Source organism: Aotus nancymaae, unplaced genomic scaffold, assembly GCF_030222135.1.
Source record: "Aotus nancymaae isolate 86718 unplaced genomic scaffold, 86718_ANA_hifiasm-v0.15.2.pri h1tg000040l, whole genome shotgun sequence".
In the NCBI taxonomy this organism is placed as follows: Eukaryota; Metazoa; Chordata; class Mammalia; order Primates; family Aotidae; genus Aotus; species Aotus nancymaae.
This window is the reverse complement of record NW_026988454.1, coordinates 63,138,138-63,154,843: the sequence shown is the minus strand read 5'-3', so window position 1 is coordinate 63,154,843 and position 16,706 is coordinate 63,138,138. Positions and strand designations below refer to the sequence as shown.

General features: G+C 36.9%; 1 pseudogene; it reads right to left on the bottom strand.

Moving 5' to 3' along the window:
• Positions 1-2,881: 2,881 nt before the first annotated feature.
• Positions 2,882-11,911, bottom strand: LOC105707406 (R3H domain-containing protein 2-like; annotated as a pseudogene).
• Positions 11,912-16,706: the final 4,795 nt, after the last annotated feature.

Below are 16,706 nucleotides of genomic sequence, written 5' to 3'. Positions count from 1 at the left end.
TCTCCCCAAGACTTTTCTCACGGGCAAAAGTTTGGCAAGAATCTTATCGCAATATTGGTGACTCTGGCCTGATAGAAGGTCAGAGCTCAGCCACATGAGAAGAATCACAGAAGAAAAACTATTCTTACCTAAGACTGGATGAATAAAGGGGTACATAGCAGCAGAAGGAAGCTAAGGAAATACAAACTCATGCCTCTTAATCTACAGACCATAAGGGATAAAATCAAAGAACGGAAGAACAGAATTTCGTTGCATATTGCCAGCCTATTACATAAGAATGATCTGAGATGTCTTGCCCCTTAGCATTCTTTTTTGGAAACCACATTTTGATTGGTTTACTGAAGACAGTTTTAGGATTTGCTTATGCCTAAAATTTTACTTTCAAAATACAACCATTGTACAAAGCATAAAAAATACACACAGTATAGACGATATTTGGAGCTATAGCTTAATATGAATAATCACTTAATGGTGATGATTTTTGTATGGTGACTGAAATACATAATCTAATGGTAGTAACAGTAGAAAATTTGGGCTTAAGATATGACAAAGAAACATATACAATTTTTTGATAAAAGTATAAGATATTATTTTCAAATATTTTCATTCTTACGTAAAGTGTTGGCTCCTAATTGGGAAGAATTAGTTGAAACAGAAGCAATTTTACAACATAAGCCCACCCAATTCTTTCAGGAAGATGTGTTCTAATTTCAGAAAGAAAAAAAAAACCAATGTGTTATTTGAAATTCAAAAAAGGTATGTGTATCACCAAACTATCTTAAGCTTCCTCAGCAGAGTACAAATATAATACATTCCATAATAAAATACTGTTTAAAAATTGAGTAAATGGCCATTCCAAAAAAAGTGTCACAGATCATATATTAATTTCTGAACAGCATTACTAAATAGTAACTTCAGCCAGATCCATAGGTTTCTGTTTATTCAGTGTGGTGCACAGTTTTGTAAAGTCCCCTTTTGGCAAAATGTCAGAGCTGTTACTATTCATGAAATAAAACACAAATTTATATCAAACAAAACTGAGCAAAACTAACCACTTGATTCTTAAAGATACCTTCAAAACACCCTGACTCCCTCATTGAGCCAGTATGTAGCGGGGTTGGTCACACTGGTGATGTTAACAATTGTATAATCGTCTCAACTGGTCTCTCAGCATCATTTCAGGGTCATGTTTCCATAAGACAGGCAGGGTAATCTTCTCAAAATGCAATTCTAACCATGTTACTCCCCTCCTCAAATGTCTGCTGTGGCCATAACTATAGCACTGTAGGTTTTAGCCTTGTCTTTTTCTCTGATTCCACTTCAAGGCACTTTGCCTAGCTCTCCAGTACAACCATATTCCCTGCATCCACAGGGCCTTTGCATAAGATAGCCCTTCTTCATGAACTGCTTTCTCTCTTCTCCCTCTCTCACTATTCGCTTCACCTATTTCACTGTTCCTTTAGGGCCTAGCTCACAGCATGTTGCCTCAGAGCAGTTTTCCCTGACACCTCATATTCCATCAAACTTACCCTCTTGCATGCTGTGCTGTGCTTTGCTAGCATCTATGACAGTTTCATTAATGAGTCTCCTCCTCAAGAGCTCGGTGAGACCAGGGCATATGTACCATGCCAGTCACTATAGTGTCTATATCTAGCTCAGCACCTCGCATATAACAGCCCTTCAATTTGTTTGGTTGAATAAATGAAGAAAACCCTAAATAAAATTACATTGTACAGAAGCTTTCATTTCATCAATGCTCACTCTAAAAATTTATACAATTTTAATTTGGGAACTTAGAACATTTCTACATTTTTTTAAATCTGAAATTAATTGCCAATAAAAATGTTGCTTAAAGAAAAATTGTGAAAAGAATTTGTAATGGGCAAAAGATTACTGAGTGTTCTTCCAATGGAATGCTAGTTGTTGTATTTTTTTTCCAGTGACAATTTTTTAAATATTAAAAACAAAATCAACTTTGTCTCAAATAAACCCCCAAAAAATAAACAGATTAAATAAAATTTACAGTAAATATACATAGCAAATATCTATATATGCAATTAAATACTATGTCTGTTACTTTGGCACAAACATTAAACAAACAATATTCAAGTGTTCTTTCGCGTGAGGGGAGTTCCAAGTGTTAACTCTATGGGGCATGGGAAGACAAATGAGGAAGTAAGAGAATGTGGAAATCAATTTTATCATAATTCTGCCTATATTTCTGTCCATATAAATACATTTATAAAGACACAAAAAGGGCCGGGTGCAGTAGCTCATGCCTGTAATCCCTGTACTTTGGGAGGCCAAGGCAGGCGGATCACCTGAGGTCAGGAGTTTGAGACCAGCCTGAGCAATATGGTGAAACCTCATATCTACCAAAAATAAGAACATTAGCTGGGTGTGGTGGCATGCACCTGTGATCCCAGCTACACAGGAGGCTGAGGCAGGAGGATTGCCAGAGCCTGGGAGTTAAAGGTCACAGAGCCGAGAACGGGCCACTGCACTCCAGGCTGGGTGTCAGTGAGATGCCATCTCAAAAAAAAAAAAAAAAAGGAAAAGAAGCTTGAGATACTTCTTCCTGACCAAAAAATAGAAAAGAAATTAATTTTATGGTGGGAAAAGAGATTAAAATGATACAAGAGGATGGGAAGAGAAGGGAAACAGAGGGGGCCAACCAGAGGAAAAATGGGGACCCAAAGAAAGGGAGACAGAAGGAGGCCAATGCCGGTGTGGATGTTCGTCTGTTTGCATCTTCGTCACTATTGTCTTAGGCTCTGGTTTAGTGTCAGTCTCCCTACTTCCTGTCTCCATCCGTGGTCTGTCAGGATCCTTCAATACCTCTACCCTGACCCCAGCCCTTCTGTGCTGCTTCCTTCTCTATTTATTGGGAGCTGGCTCCCTCCAGGATCCCCAGGTCATAGTTCTTTTTGGCCATTCGAAGTTTGATGCAACTCAGGAGGTTGTTGAGATGAAGGGAGGCATTTTGGGCAGCCAGCGGGCTGGGTAACACAACCATGTACAAGGCAGCCACGTCCAAGCAGTGGCCAACCTCAGCAGTCCCACCATTGTTCCCTCCACCCCCGCCAGGCATCCCCTGAGCTAGGTCTTGGCAGTGGACATGGCAAGCTGTGTGAAGAGTTTGTCTGCCTCAGTACATATAAGACCCTCAGGGAGATCTGTCACATCCAGCACCTGCCCCAAGACATCTCTTGTCCCCATGTCAGGGGAGGCAGATTTGAGTGCTTGTCTCTTGCCCTGGTTTCCATGCTTCAGTCCACACAGTCCCTGGTGCGCTGTGTAAGTTGACTTGCCATGGAGCAAGGGAGGGCAGATGGACAGATTGTACTCTAAAGTCTGGCTTAAGAGAGAGTAGCACCTGTCACCCTGTGCTGGAACCCCAGGCCAGGGGAACCGTCTGAGGACAAGCAAGGAACTAAGTCCTGTGCAGACACTCACCGCTGAGGCTGGTGACAGGAAAGGGTGGTGGAGCCTGGGAAGGAGACGTGTCAGGGCTGCTGCTCATTTGTGTGTTGGCCTGGGGACTGATGTCAGGACTGTAAAGGTCTCCAGGCTTCTGCACCTCATGGTCCATGCGTAGTATTTACAGTGACTCCACTGGATGCTGGATGAGTTCTGAGGGGGGTTGGGTTCCATTAGTGAAATTCAGGGGTGTGACAACCATAGCTGGTCCAGACAACACTCCTGACTACTGCTGCGGTATTGGTGGTAGACTGCAGGGAGAGGGAAACTGAAGCATCTGATACTGCTGAGACCCCGGCCCCCACCCCAACCGGGTTGCAGAAACCCAACAGAAGGGCTCCTATGGTTCTGCTGAGCCAGTGGGATCATGCTGTAGTACACTGGTATGCACCCTGTTGGGAGGCCTCCTTACCCAGTCACAGGGCCCAGCATGGGTTGCAGGCAGCTGGACCACATTTTGTGAGTCATTACTCACTGAGACTTGGTAAGAAGGCAGTGGAATGCACTGAACCACCAGGCCTTGCATCTGGCCCCCCGCCCATGCTGCTTCTCTGACTACTGAGCAGGCCCTGGTTCTGTGGCTGCTGGACCCCAATCATTCCTTGGTAAGACACCTGCTGCTGGTTAGGCATCATGGGATATAAACCAGGCTGCTGAGATGGCCCAGCCAGCTATTGACCACATTGGGATCTGTAGGCCACCAGGTGAAAGAAAGGTCAATATTGCTGGTTGGAATTAGGATATTGTCCAGGGGGATTAGTAAGAAACATGGATCTGTTGAGAGGGCTACATGTAGCCCCTGGGTAGCCACACTTGCTGAGTAGGTGGTACATGGCTAGAGGTGGAATAGTTAGAGGTGGGGAGGGGCTGACCCATGGACGCCATGATGAAGCTAGTCCACTGACGGTGCTGGGAGATGAGTAGGGGCTGGAATAGAGCTGCGGATGAGTCAGTTGCTTCAGTAGAATCTTGACAGCTAAGGCTCATTTGTCCCAAGGAGTTGCTGAGGTCATCTGCCTGTGAGATCATGTGATTATTCAAGGGTGGCTATTGCTGAGGTGTGGGTGGGAGAGCACGAAGTTGCTGCTGCTTCTGCTGATGTTGCTGCTCTACAAAGGAGAAGACCCTGGATAGACTGTGATGAGGTGATCTGGTTGCACACTTTTAGGGCATGTAGTGCCATACTTGGCCTGGAGATCCTTCCTGTATTGCCACCTTTACTGCTGTCAATGCAGTCACCTTGGGTGAAGACAGAGATTCTGCTGAAGCTGCTGGCATGGGGACAGGATGCTGGACAGAGCCATCCACATCCATACTGCTCCAGGGCCATGGCACCAAGGGATTTGTGTTCAATGTCTGTGCTTCTCTGGCAGCTGCTTGAGGTGCAGCTGAACCCTCTGCAGTTCCCCCTGATGTCATTTATATATCCTTTCTGGCCAGTCTCTTTGGGGAAAATATGCTCTCTCAGACCCTTGGATATTTGTCCCGTTTCTCTTCTATGAACTTGCTCCTCCTTCCTAAAGCAACACTTGTATTTATAATTAATTTCAGATTTTTAAAAAATGTAGAAATGTTCTAAGTTCCCATATTAAAAATGTACAAATTTTAGAGTAAGGATTGATGAAATGAAAACTTCTGTACAATGTCATTTCATTTAGGGTGGTCTTCATTCATTCAACCAAACGTATTGAAGGACTGTTATATGCCAGGAGCTGAGCTAGATGTAGACAATACAGTGATGGGCACAGTACACATGGCCCTGGTCTTACAGAGCTCCGTAGTCTTGCGGGGTAGAGAGTCATTAATGTTTGAGTTTCATCCATGAGATGGGCAATTATTGTTGAAATTTAAGGAACATATATTCACATGGACTGCTCAGTATTTAAAAATTAATTTAATCTTTTAAAGCCACAGTATGGCATATATCTTATTTATGTCATTTCTTTGATCAGGATATTCTACCCTAGAGACATAAACAGATGCTAATTTTTGCAGTGATTACAACAGGATTAATACTTATAATCATTTGCTGATCCTACAGGGAAATTATTATTATCTAAGTAATTGTACATGTATACTAAAGAAGGCTATGCATCAATAAAAAAATACAGCAAATCAACTGAGGACATTAAAAGACTACCAAGATATTTTACTAAGTACAAAAATGTTTTGGGATAATGTATATAGTATATGGTATGACATCACTAATTTAAAAACTCCACAAAAGATAAGTATACATTGATAATATAAACATGCATATATATAGAGAGATATATATATATATAATCAAATAAATATGCAAATACATAGAAAAATAGTCTGGACTATATTCACCAATTAATAATAGTTGTTATGTGTGAGAAAGAAACTCAGATTAAAGCATCAGGCACTTAGTACTCAAAGATAAATCACTAGTGCTATTTGAGTTAAAAATATGATACTGAATTTAAGTACAACTTATACATTCACAATTTTTAAAACAGAAAGAGAAAAAATAAAGCAGATAAATTATACAGAAGTAAACTAGTCTTGTAATGACTAATTTTAGCACCAGCAAGTGAAGGCAATCACAGAAGAAGAAAAATGATTTTGTCTCTGACATCTGAACCAATGAAAAGATTCATGTGCCAGAAAAGAGAATGTGGTCTTCATTAAAGGAGAACTAAGAAGCTGTTGCCAAGATATTCTCCATTCATCCCACAAATGTGGGTAAGAATGCCACAGAAGGACGGAAATACAGTGGTCCTCTCCCCAAGTCTCTATGGAGCTCTGAGCTCTAAGAGGTGCTTTTAGGACCACCTCTGAGGAGTGGCATCTAATGTCACCTACCATCCAACTTAGATAGTGAAGAAATCTAGACCAGAGTCCATGAATGAAAACTGTATATTTCCTAAATTTTAAAACTTTCTTAAGGTTGTCATTTTTATTTTCTCTTACCTGTTCACTTGTGCTTATTCTTAGGAAGAGAAAGAAACTGGGAAATTGGGGAAAACAGTCAATATTAAAGGAGAAAAATTTGCCAAGATATTGAATTAGTGACGGTAGCTTTATAAAGCAAAGGCAAGCAAGATGTTCAGGGTTCATTGGTGTGGAGACAGAATGGATAGCTCCCCAGTGAGGTCTCCATCCTAATCCCTGGAAATTGCCAATATATTACTTTCTATAGTAATGGGAATTTTGCAGATGTGAAAAATCATCCTGGATTACACAGGTGAGAGCAATGTTATCACAAGGGTCTTTTTAATGTGTCAGAGAGAATGAGAGACAGAAATAAGATTTAATGATTATACTCCCGGCTTTGCAAATGGAGGAAGGAGCCATGGGCCAAGACATCACACAGTTCCACCAACACCTTGATTTTAGCCCTGTGAGACATTTTATATTTCTGACATGAAAAACTGTAAGACAAAGAGTCGTGCTGTTTTAAGCCACTAAGTTTGTAGGATCCTGATTTTGTTTCTATACATTAATTTAAATGCCCTTTAGGTACTAATGGGCCTTAGAAAAATTTCTTGTCACACTCCTTTATATATTACAGATAAGAAAACTGAGGGCTAAAGAAGTGAAGTGATTTGGCACTCAGCTATGAATGAAAGAATTAGGACTAAGATGTTCTGATAGCTCCAGATGACACGAAAGATGAAAAAGGAGGAGAAAGTGTTGCTCGACTTCATTTTCTCTAAGTTTTTGTGATTTGCAAATATAAAAATTGGATAATATCAGGCACATGCTAAGGTTAACCCACACTGTACACACAGCAAAAGCAACATATTAGTAAAATCTGGGGACTGTTCAATGCAGAGTTAAATTTTCAAGAGAAGATGTATGTAGAGCTAGATTTTAAAGTAAATTAGAGATACTCATTTCTGCTTTTCTCTAAATTTCTCTGTAGTAACTTTAAAAAGGTGCAGTAGTGGAAGATAAAGGCACTAAGATGGGTTCCTTTACATATTAATGGATAACTAACCAAAGACTAATAAAAATTCAATGATCATGCTGATTAGATTATTCTGGATTGTTTATCACTGCAGGCAGTGCCCATACCCAGCTTCTATTACAAATTATGCAATTAAATGTAGCTTTGGAAGTTGTATCTGCATCTCTCTCAGAATGTCTAATTTGTTGCAATAGTGCAGAAGGACAATTGAAAATTCCAAGGATCAAAATAATCATCTGAGGCCTTTTAAATAAACTTCTTTTGTATTGATAATTAACACACACAAACAAAGGACAAGATAATAAAAAAAATCTTTTTATGAATTTAGGAAAATTCAAGAATTATGAATTACAAGGCTTTTGAAATGATAATTTTATAACATGAACTTGCTTGGGGATGCTCTAAGCCAATATGGTACTTCTATTTCTGCCACTAAATCTTGACAAGTAGACAACATGGAAAAATATGTATTATGCCAAATAGGTATATAAAAATAAAAGTATTGAGAGGCTATGATGATTTGGATCCTTTTTATATATGCTGGGATATCTTGAAATCAATGTTTCTTAATCTATAAGTGGAGAGCTCCCAGCTGGTGTGTTTTCCATCTAATTGAAATGCATAAGTATGAGTCAACACAACAACCTTATTTGTAATTAAATGTTGGATTTAGGTGAAAGCCACTTGCATCATAAAAGCTTGGGACAAATCTCTTCTTAGCAATAATGCAAATAGAAATATTCACATTTTATGAAATGCTAATTTTTAGACACTGGCAACAAATAATAATATACACAAAAAAATACTTCAACTGTTATAATGAAAAAACATTCATCCAAACTGACATGTACTTTGAGATGAGTTAGTTTTGCAATTTCTCATCCTAAAACGTTATTTGTGCCATCTAATATAATTCAAAATCCTTCACTAGCCTGTAAGACTGGGAATAAATTCACATGCTTGTTACTTCTTAGGCATTTTTTGATTAATAGTATCTCTTCTAATGTAGATCTATGACTAACTTAAACATAATGTGGATATTTACAGTAAGCAGAGAAAAAAAGAAAATATATATATGTGTCATTTAGTGAAATCCAATACCTTAGGAGCTTTTTTTGAAAGCTGAAATTAAAGTATAAAGCTTTTTTACAGTAGTGCATAGGCCTTGATCCCAAGCCCCACACTGAGGAGGGTCATTGTGAAGGTTTAGCCTTGAGTTTTAATACCTACTGTAAAAGGATCACCCAGGGAAAACAAACTATCCTGAGAGGACTTTTAATAAGAATGGTCAGCCATAATATTTTTTAAAGGCTCCCAGCATCTTTTAGACAACCTCTCTAAGGTGAAAAAAATGCTGATCACACATTTTAAATAGAAAGAGGCAGAAATGCACAATTTTCCATTCACCATTTTTTTAAGGCCCTTAGAGAGTTAAAAATAACTTATCTGGCTTCCTTTTTAAAAAAATCTTAACTGGTAAACTATGATCAATAATAACAGAATATTATAAGCTTAAACTATATGCAGACTTCCGCCTACCATGCTACACCCCCAACATTGTAGACTTTCGCCTACCATGTTGCACCCCCAACATGGCCTCAAGAATTGCTCTTTACCCTATCTGATGCTGATCATTAGGAAATGACCCAGGAGTCATTAAGCATCAATTATTTTAATATGCCAGGGGTCGCAGCTTTGTTCCAAGGCCACACATAAATATTTTGTAAACTGGGAAATGCAGTCTTTACTCTGGTTGTCTTTTTATCCACCTAAGTTATCAGGATGTGATTACTTTAGAGGAGAGAAAGTAGATATTAGGAAAAAATAGCAGATCTTTGCCACATCATCCTAATAATACTTTGAAAAAATCAATATAATTCAAAATTATGGTTGGGGTTAATTTCCTTAGGAGAGACAACTTTTTCAAATGGTTTCAAGTAAAACAATAAGACATTTTTTAAAGTGTTGATCTGTACATATATATGTAGACATATATACAATAGCCATGCACATATGTGTATATATAATTATTTGTATTATAATTATGACCTATACTTGTTTTATTCAAAGAAATTTTTATATATAAAGCCTTACGTTGTCATAATTTCTGAAAGGTTAAACAAAAAACTCTTAATGACTTTAGCCTCTGAAGAATTATTTAGATAATCTTAGCACTGTATATGCCCATTTTATTCCATTTGAATTTCTTATGTGTACATAGTTTTTAATTTGAAATAATTGTTCTAAAATTAAAATATCAAATAAAAATAGTACTTTTACTCTCTGAGTCCTTAAAGGGGTCCTTAAATTCCTTAAAGGACTTTCAAAAACATTAAAAATGGTGACTGTACATAAGGAATAAGGAAAAGGAAAATCCAGCAATTTTGATACAAAAGCCGTTTTATGGTAACTAACTCTCACAATGGCCACTAACCTTTGGTTTCCATGTGTGTGTCCATTTTGGTTTGTTTTTGTATTAATACTGATTTTTTTAAAAAGTTTCATTCTTATTCTTTTTGTTTCCCTAATTGAAATACAGATGTTCATAAACATCTCCAGTTTGGATATCAAGGCATATCTAAATATATTTTATGCTCATAAGTAATTTTCCCGGCCATTCAAATATTTTTTTTAATAATACACTAGTTTATTTCCTATGTACATTTTTTCATTCACATCGTTTCCATGTCTGACCACTGCTTCTACTATGTCCTCCCTAATTTCATTCATACCTAAAACCAAGAAAAAAATAGATTTCTTCTTTAAAAACTGAACAGGCATTTTGGACAATATATTTTTGGCAATGGAACATGGGCAACATTTGTCAAACATGGCAGGGAAAGTTCCCACTCTGTATTATAAAAAGGAAAGCCAGATATCAACTGTTATAAAAATAAAATAAGATGGAAAATTTTAACAAACCTTAAACTATTTTCTTAAAGAGATTTCTGTATTCAGAGATCTTAAATAGCCTCCTAATCAGTCATACAGAAGCAATTCTTTATATAATTTATGAACATGGTTTTCATTTCATGAAAAGAACCACCTTTTTCTATTCTTGCTTATATTTTTGATTTAAGGTCTTCTATAGGATTAGGTCTTTTTGGTGTTCTCAGTGTATTTTCCTCCTCTTTTTTTTTTTTTTTTTTTGGAGGATTTTTGACCTTTTGATCTTGGTTTTATGTCTTTTTCATTCTGGTTTGATTTTTGTGCATTTTTGGCTGGAGTGCCTTATATAGATTTCTTCACTGGAGTTTTTCTTCAGTTTCCTCATCATCAAAATTATCATCAACATCATATTCTTCTTCATCAGCACTATGTTATACTTTTCTCTGAGGAAACTTGCTACCACTCCCAGGGGCAGATCACTTTTCAGATATACTTAACAGTTTCACCTCCTCCTCCTCCTCTTCATCTTCTGACTCCACAACTTCATCCACAGCCTAAAAGTGCTGTCTACTAATATGTACAAGGTCTTAACTACACTTCATTCATAAGACCATGTATAGTATTCTTTCAAATCCCCCAGAGAAACAGTTAGCTCTACAGACATTTTTAACACAGCCAGTGTTGCTTTAATTGAGCTGCCTTCATACTTCATTATCCCTGCTTCAATAACATTCAATTCATCCCTTGCACCAGTCTCTAAATTGACCATTCTCAAAGATAACTGGTGCTCATTTTCATCATTATTCATGTTGAAGTCATAATCTGTCAGCCTTTAGTTCACAACCAAAAAGATAGTTCTGGGTTCTCAAGGGGATCATGTACATGTCCACTGACTCTTCCATGAACTGGTAGCATGCATTTAGGTGGGAGAGAAGGCAGACAAAGGTAAATGACCACTTTCCCGGAGAATAGCCCCATAGGATGGAATCACACCAGAGTTAGAAACTTTACATTGTTTCTTTTAACTTTCAGAAAAAAACAATCCTCTGGTTAAGGAAAAACAAAGTATACTCATTCAAAGACCAATTTTCTTAGCAAGTTATAAGAGTATGAAAGCAAGGTTGTGTTCCCAGGAATTTTATCAACTACAAAAAGGATTATCACCTCCCACAATGCCTTCATATGACTTGTTTTAACAAGATTTTCCATTAGTGTAACTTGCTACAAAGTAGTCTTTAGTGAACCTTTTAAAGCATACAGTAAGTTGTGATTATGGTGTGCTATTAGACAAGACAAAATACAGAAAAAATACTTTTAACAGGGATTGTCTGTCAATGCCTGAAATTTATTTTCCTAACTTCACATTACTTTCTCATATATTATAAATTGTCCAACCCACAATAAAAGCTTCAAGCAGGGAACTTTCTTAAAGATAAAGAACGAGCCATTATCTGAATATTCCTGAAACAGAAGAAGTAATCTTGATGATGGTATGCATGTGATATAAATAAGACATGTATGTAGTAATTAATTCTAAAAATATTATGCAGTGGAAAGTCGACTGGATAGAAATACAACCCTGATGGCATTTCTGATTTACCGCATGACTCGGAAGTAGCCTCAGTTTCCTCCCTTGCAAAATGAAGGTCCTAAGTGGAAATCCAGTGGAGAATATTTCTCATCATTGAGTCAGAGAACCTGAGCCTGAGTCACTGGGCTGCCATTTCTCAACTTTGTGTGGTAACTAGTTGTAAATCCACAAAGCAAGGAGATAGTGAATATAACTTTCCTCAATCTTGCCTATTCTATACTGGGAAACACTATACTAACTTAAAGATTTGGGCCTGCTAATTATAATATGAATCACTGTTCACTAAAATTTCACATTTGTATCCTTTAAAAGTAGAGCCATTTTATCCCATCTTGCGTGTTTAGATCCCTTTGAGATCCAGACATATGATACACTTAACAGTTAAATGGTCCTTGCATTCTCCACTCTTAGCTGGCTGCTAAAACAGATGTTCAAAATGTGAGATATTTTAATCCAGTCTAGCATGTCTGAGGCCCCAAATCATCAACAGCCAGAATCTGGAATTCCTTTGCTACTTCCAGTCCTGAGTGGGTCTATTCAAGCTGAACACACCTGTAAAATGAGTGATATCTCATCTACTCCCCTCATTTTACCTGTACTAAATTAATAAAATTATACTCTTGCCCCATTTCCCTAACCTCACCTACTTTGATTAGGACCAGGAAAATCACCCCAAACCTTTTCAATCCCATATCCTAAGGAGTCAACCTTATAGTTGTACCTCTAACCACTGCTTGGTGTTTCACTTCAATCCAGATAGCAACATCTTTGCATAAACCAAACTTAGTATCAGAATAAAACAATGGCCCAAGGCATTCTGATGCCCACACACTAGCCCCCTTGCTTAAGCCAAAAGCCTAAATGGGCGTAAGTATACTAGGTTTCCTTAGACATTTTGATTTGGCTTTCTAATCACTGTCCTTGGGGATTACCACTAAACATAGTGGTCTAAATTGAGCTTAAAACATTTTTACTGTTCCCCTGGACTACGGGTGAAGATCCAAGATGTTTACACCTAAATCCTTGTGAATTATGACAATTAGATCTGCACTGATACCCTCTTTCCTACTTACTGAATTCCTGCCACCTTCTCCTAGAACTAGATGTTGGCCTTATACTTGGAAAAGCTTTTTCTCCATGTACATTTTTTAATGTCTTTATGATATGTCCAGGTAAAATAGTGAACAAAAACTAACTTATTCCAAAGCCTTTCAATGTTCTAAATAATTTTAGATATTCCTTCTCTTACTTAAACTCCTATTTAAATGATTTGACGTTGATATGGTATAGATAACAAGGCTTTTGTGTACTTGTCAGCAACACTTATGCTTAGAATTTAAAAGCTATTTTTGAATTTTCAAATTTTCTTGGTAATTCAACATTTCTAAAGAATGAAAAGTGAACTCTTTTTTGAATGATTCATAACACATATTCCATAAAAATGATATAAAAGAATGTATTTCATAGAATTATATAATCTATATATTGTGTTATTTTTAAAACAACAAATTTTCCACATTGAGGTAATGTATATATGGTTAGTAAATACTTATGTGTACATATAATATGGCATGTATTATATTAACACAGTCTTCAATACCAGCTTTGTTCATATCATATTTTCTTTTGTTATATTTAATAGTTCGATAATCAGATTAAAATCATTAGAAATGTAGTACTTTTAATGACTAAATAGTTGCCTCACTAATCTAACATTGCTGTTTCCGGAATTAATCCCCTAAATTCTATGCCAACCACTTTCTCTATACATAATGTAGGAAATGCTTAAAATAGTGAATAACTTCATACAGCTGAAATATAATTAAGAATATACAAAATTAAAATCTAGTTTTCAAGCTATATGAAGCATATCATTAAATATTCAATGTGTTCCATTTTCATACCAATTAGGAATACAATCATTTGTATTAGAAGACTAAAACCCAGGTTTCTGAAGTTAGAATGAAGAAATGTAGCCTTGAACTCAGAAAATCATAACTGGATAGAACCTACATTTTACGTAGATATGGCTTATTGGCTTATATTTTAAAATTCCTTTGTAACAACTTCTTTCTGTGATCTCCCACAACTTTAGAACCTTTGAGCCCGATGTCTTAGCAAAGGTTTAAACTCTGTCAATCATTCAACAATCAGATTGGCCCTGCTTGAAAAAGGTTTAATGGAAAAGAAATCTTGAATCAAGAGAAAAAAACTCAGGGAAGATGCCCTTAAGGAATTACCTTATAGAAAGATAAATCATCCTAGCTAAGAAAGGGGAGTTGTGGCTTTGTTTTCTGTTACTCTTTTTTTTTTTTTTTAATAACTAATGCTATATTTCGCTTGCTTTTCATTTTCCAATATAACTAAAATACATTAAAATCCTTCCAGACTATTTAAAATGAAATAGATTTAAGTGACAGGAATTTCTTTCTTTCTTTTTTTTTTTTTTTTTTTTGAACTAACATTTCTAGAGCATAGAGGAATACCTGCCTTGTCCTTGCAGCCCTCCTGAAATTAGGTAACAAATAGGTCAGTCCTCACCACTCATCTAACTGATTGGAGAACTGAAAAGTTCCCTTCTGCCTCAATTCTAGCCCTGCTTTTTTAAAAATGTGTATCTTCAAAGCTCTTTCCAAATCTCAGAGTAAAGGGACTAGACACGACCTAATAAAAAATCAGCAGTTCATTATAGCGATTGCATTATTTTGGACTGGTATTCATGCTGCAATCAAATTTCCCAGGCTATATGCTTTTCCCCACAGTAGTTTCAGATAGAGACTTTTGCAGATATCTATATGATCTTGTTTCTTTTTACTGGGAAGTCAGCATAATAATTCCTACAATAATAAGCCATGGTTCATCATATTTTCTAAGAGAGTATATGATGAGATGTTATAGCAGTCAAGCAACAGAACAGAGTGCCTCCTGAGTTCCAGGCTGTATACTGAGCACTGGATATAAAGAACTATACATAGCTGTTTTTGCATCTTACTCAACCTTCAGCAACATTTGATGTAGTCTATTGGTTTTCAGAAACCTCTCCTCCTGGGGTTTTTGAAGCTATGCGTTCTTGATTTTCTTCCTAGCCCTTCATACACTTCTCGTCAATCACTGCTGGTAAGCCCTCTCCCTGTGCCAGATTTCTGAATCCTGGAATTTCCTATGAATTCCTCAGTTGAAGGGTTCTCTTCTCTCTCTCCCAGGTGATCCCATTCATTCTATAGGCCTTAAATACTATCAATATAGTAATAATCCATTTACATGATTTTTAGGGTTTTTTTGAAAGTCAAAGAGTAAGACTCAAATTATTGCTGAATGGAATTACTTTGAGAATCTTTTGCAAAGTCACTTTCTTAGAGAACAATCAACCACCTTTTATTCCTCCAGGACTAACAGAGATTGCTGTTTCTTTGATAACCAAGTAAAATATCTGGCTTGTATTTCAGATCTATGTTACAACAAAGACAAGCTGATTCGTTATGCACTATAATGGTAAAGTTTAGCAAGACGAGAGACTTGCCACTATGAGAGGTCAGTAGGGACTGAGGCTGTTGAAGAACGTTTGGAACCAGTTCAATGGGTCTGCACTTATCTGGGGCATATTCTCAGTAAGATAAAGGGGGAGAATTCTTCAAACTATTTAAACGAGTGTGTGTGTGTGTGTGTGTGTATGTGTATGTGTTGTGATCTATGATTTATCTTTCACCTAGGCCTTCTTTCAAATTCCCAGATGCTTCAGTATCTCTACCTGAGCGTTTCACAGTCATTTGAAATATAACATTCAAATCAAAATCTGATTTTCCCACTGGAAACCAGTTCCTCCTGTAGTCTTTTCCATCTCAGCAACCTTTCACTAGTTGCTTAGAGCCAGAAACTGAATTATAATGCTTAATTCTTTTTTGTTTGATGTCAAACTTACTAAAACCATTTACAAGTGTCATGACTGCTATCATTAAAATGTATCCAGAATCTGTTCACACTTTTCCATCTGCACTTTTATCACACCCAATCCACTTATATCACTCTCATTTTGCCAGGATACTTAATCTTCCAGTTTCTACTTTAATCCCCATCTCCAGTCTCACACCCTTATCCCTACTCAACACACAGACGCATGAACTCATTATTCACATCGCAGAGAATCTTTTGAATACATGAATCTGATTAGGTAAACACACAGTCCTGTTAGAAGCCTTTAATAATTTCCTTTTATATTTCAAATAAAATCCAAACTTTTGATCTTGAAGAGCCCCTGACACCATTCTAATCCCATCCCTTGCTACTTTCTCACTTCCGGCTTCCTCTTAGTTTCTAGACTATTCCAAGTTCTTTACTATTTTGTAGCTGTTCCCTCTGTCTAGATAAATCTCTTTATGGCATTCCATGAACTTAGTTTCTTCTCATTCGTTAAGAGTAAACTTCATTGCTATTTCCAAAAAAGTCTCCACTCACTGCCCTGATATTCTTTCACAAAGCACTCTTTTCTTTAATGTACCAACACTGGTTTGTAAACAGTTTTATTGAAATATAACTGACAAACCATAACTAACCCGTATTTAAATGCTAAGTTTTGACCTATGTATATTTCCATGAGGCCATCACAAAAGAGAGTGAGTATATTAGTCTTTCTATAATTTTCCACATACAATTTGTATTCTCTCTGTCCACACCTCCTATCTCTACACCATCCCCATCACCAGACAACTACTCATCTATTTTTCATGACTGTAGATCAGTTCATGTTTTCTGGAATTTAATGTAAATGGAACCTAATACAAACACTTTAAACTGGAATTCCAAATGTGTGTA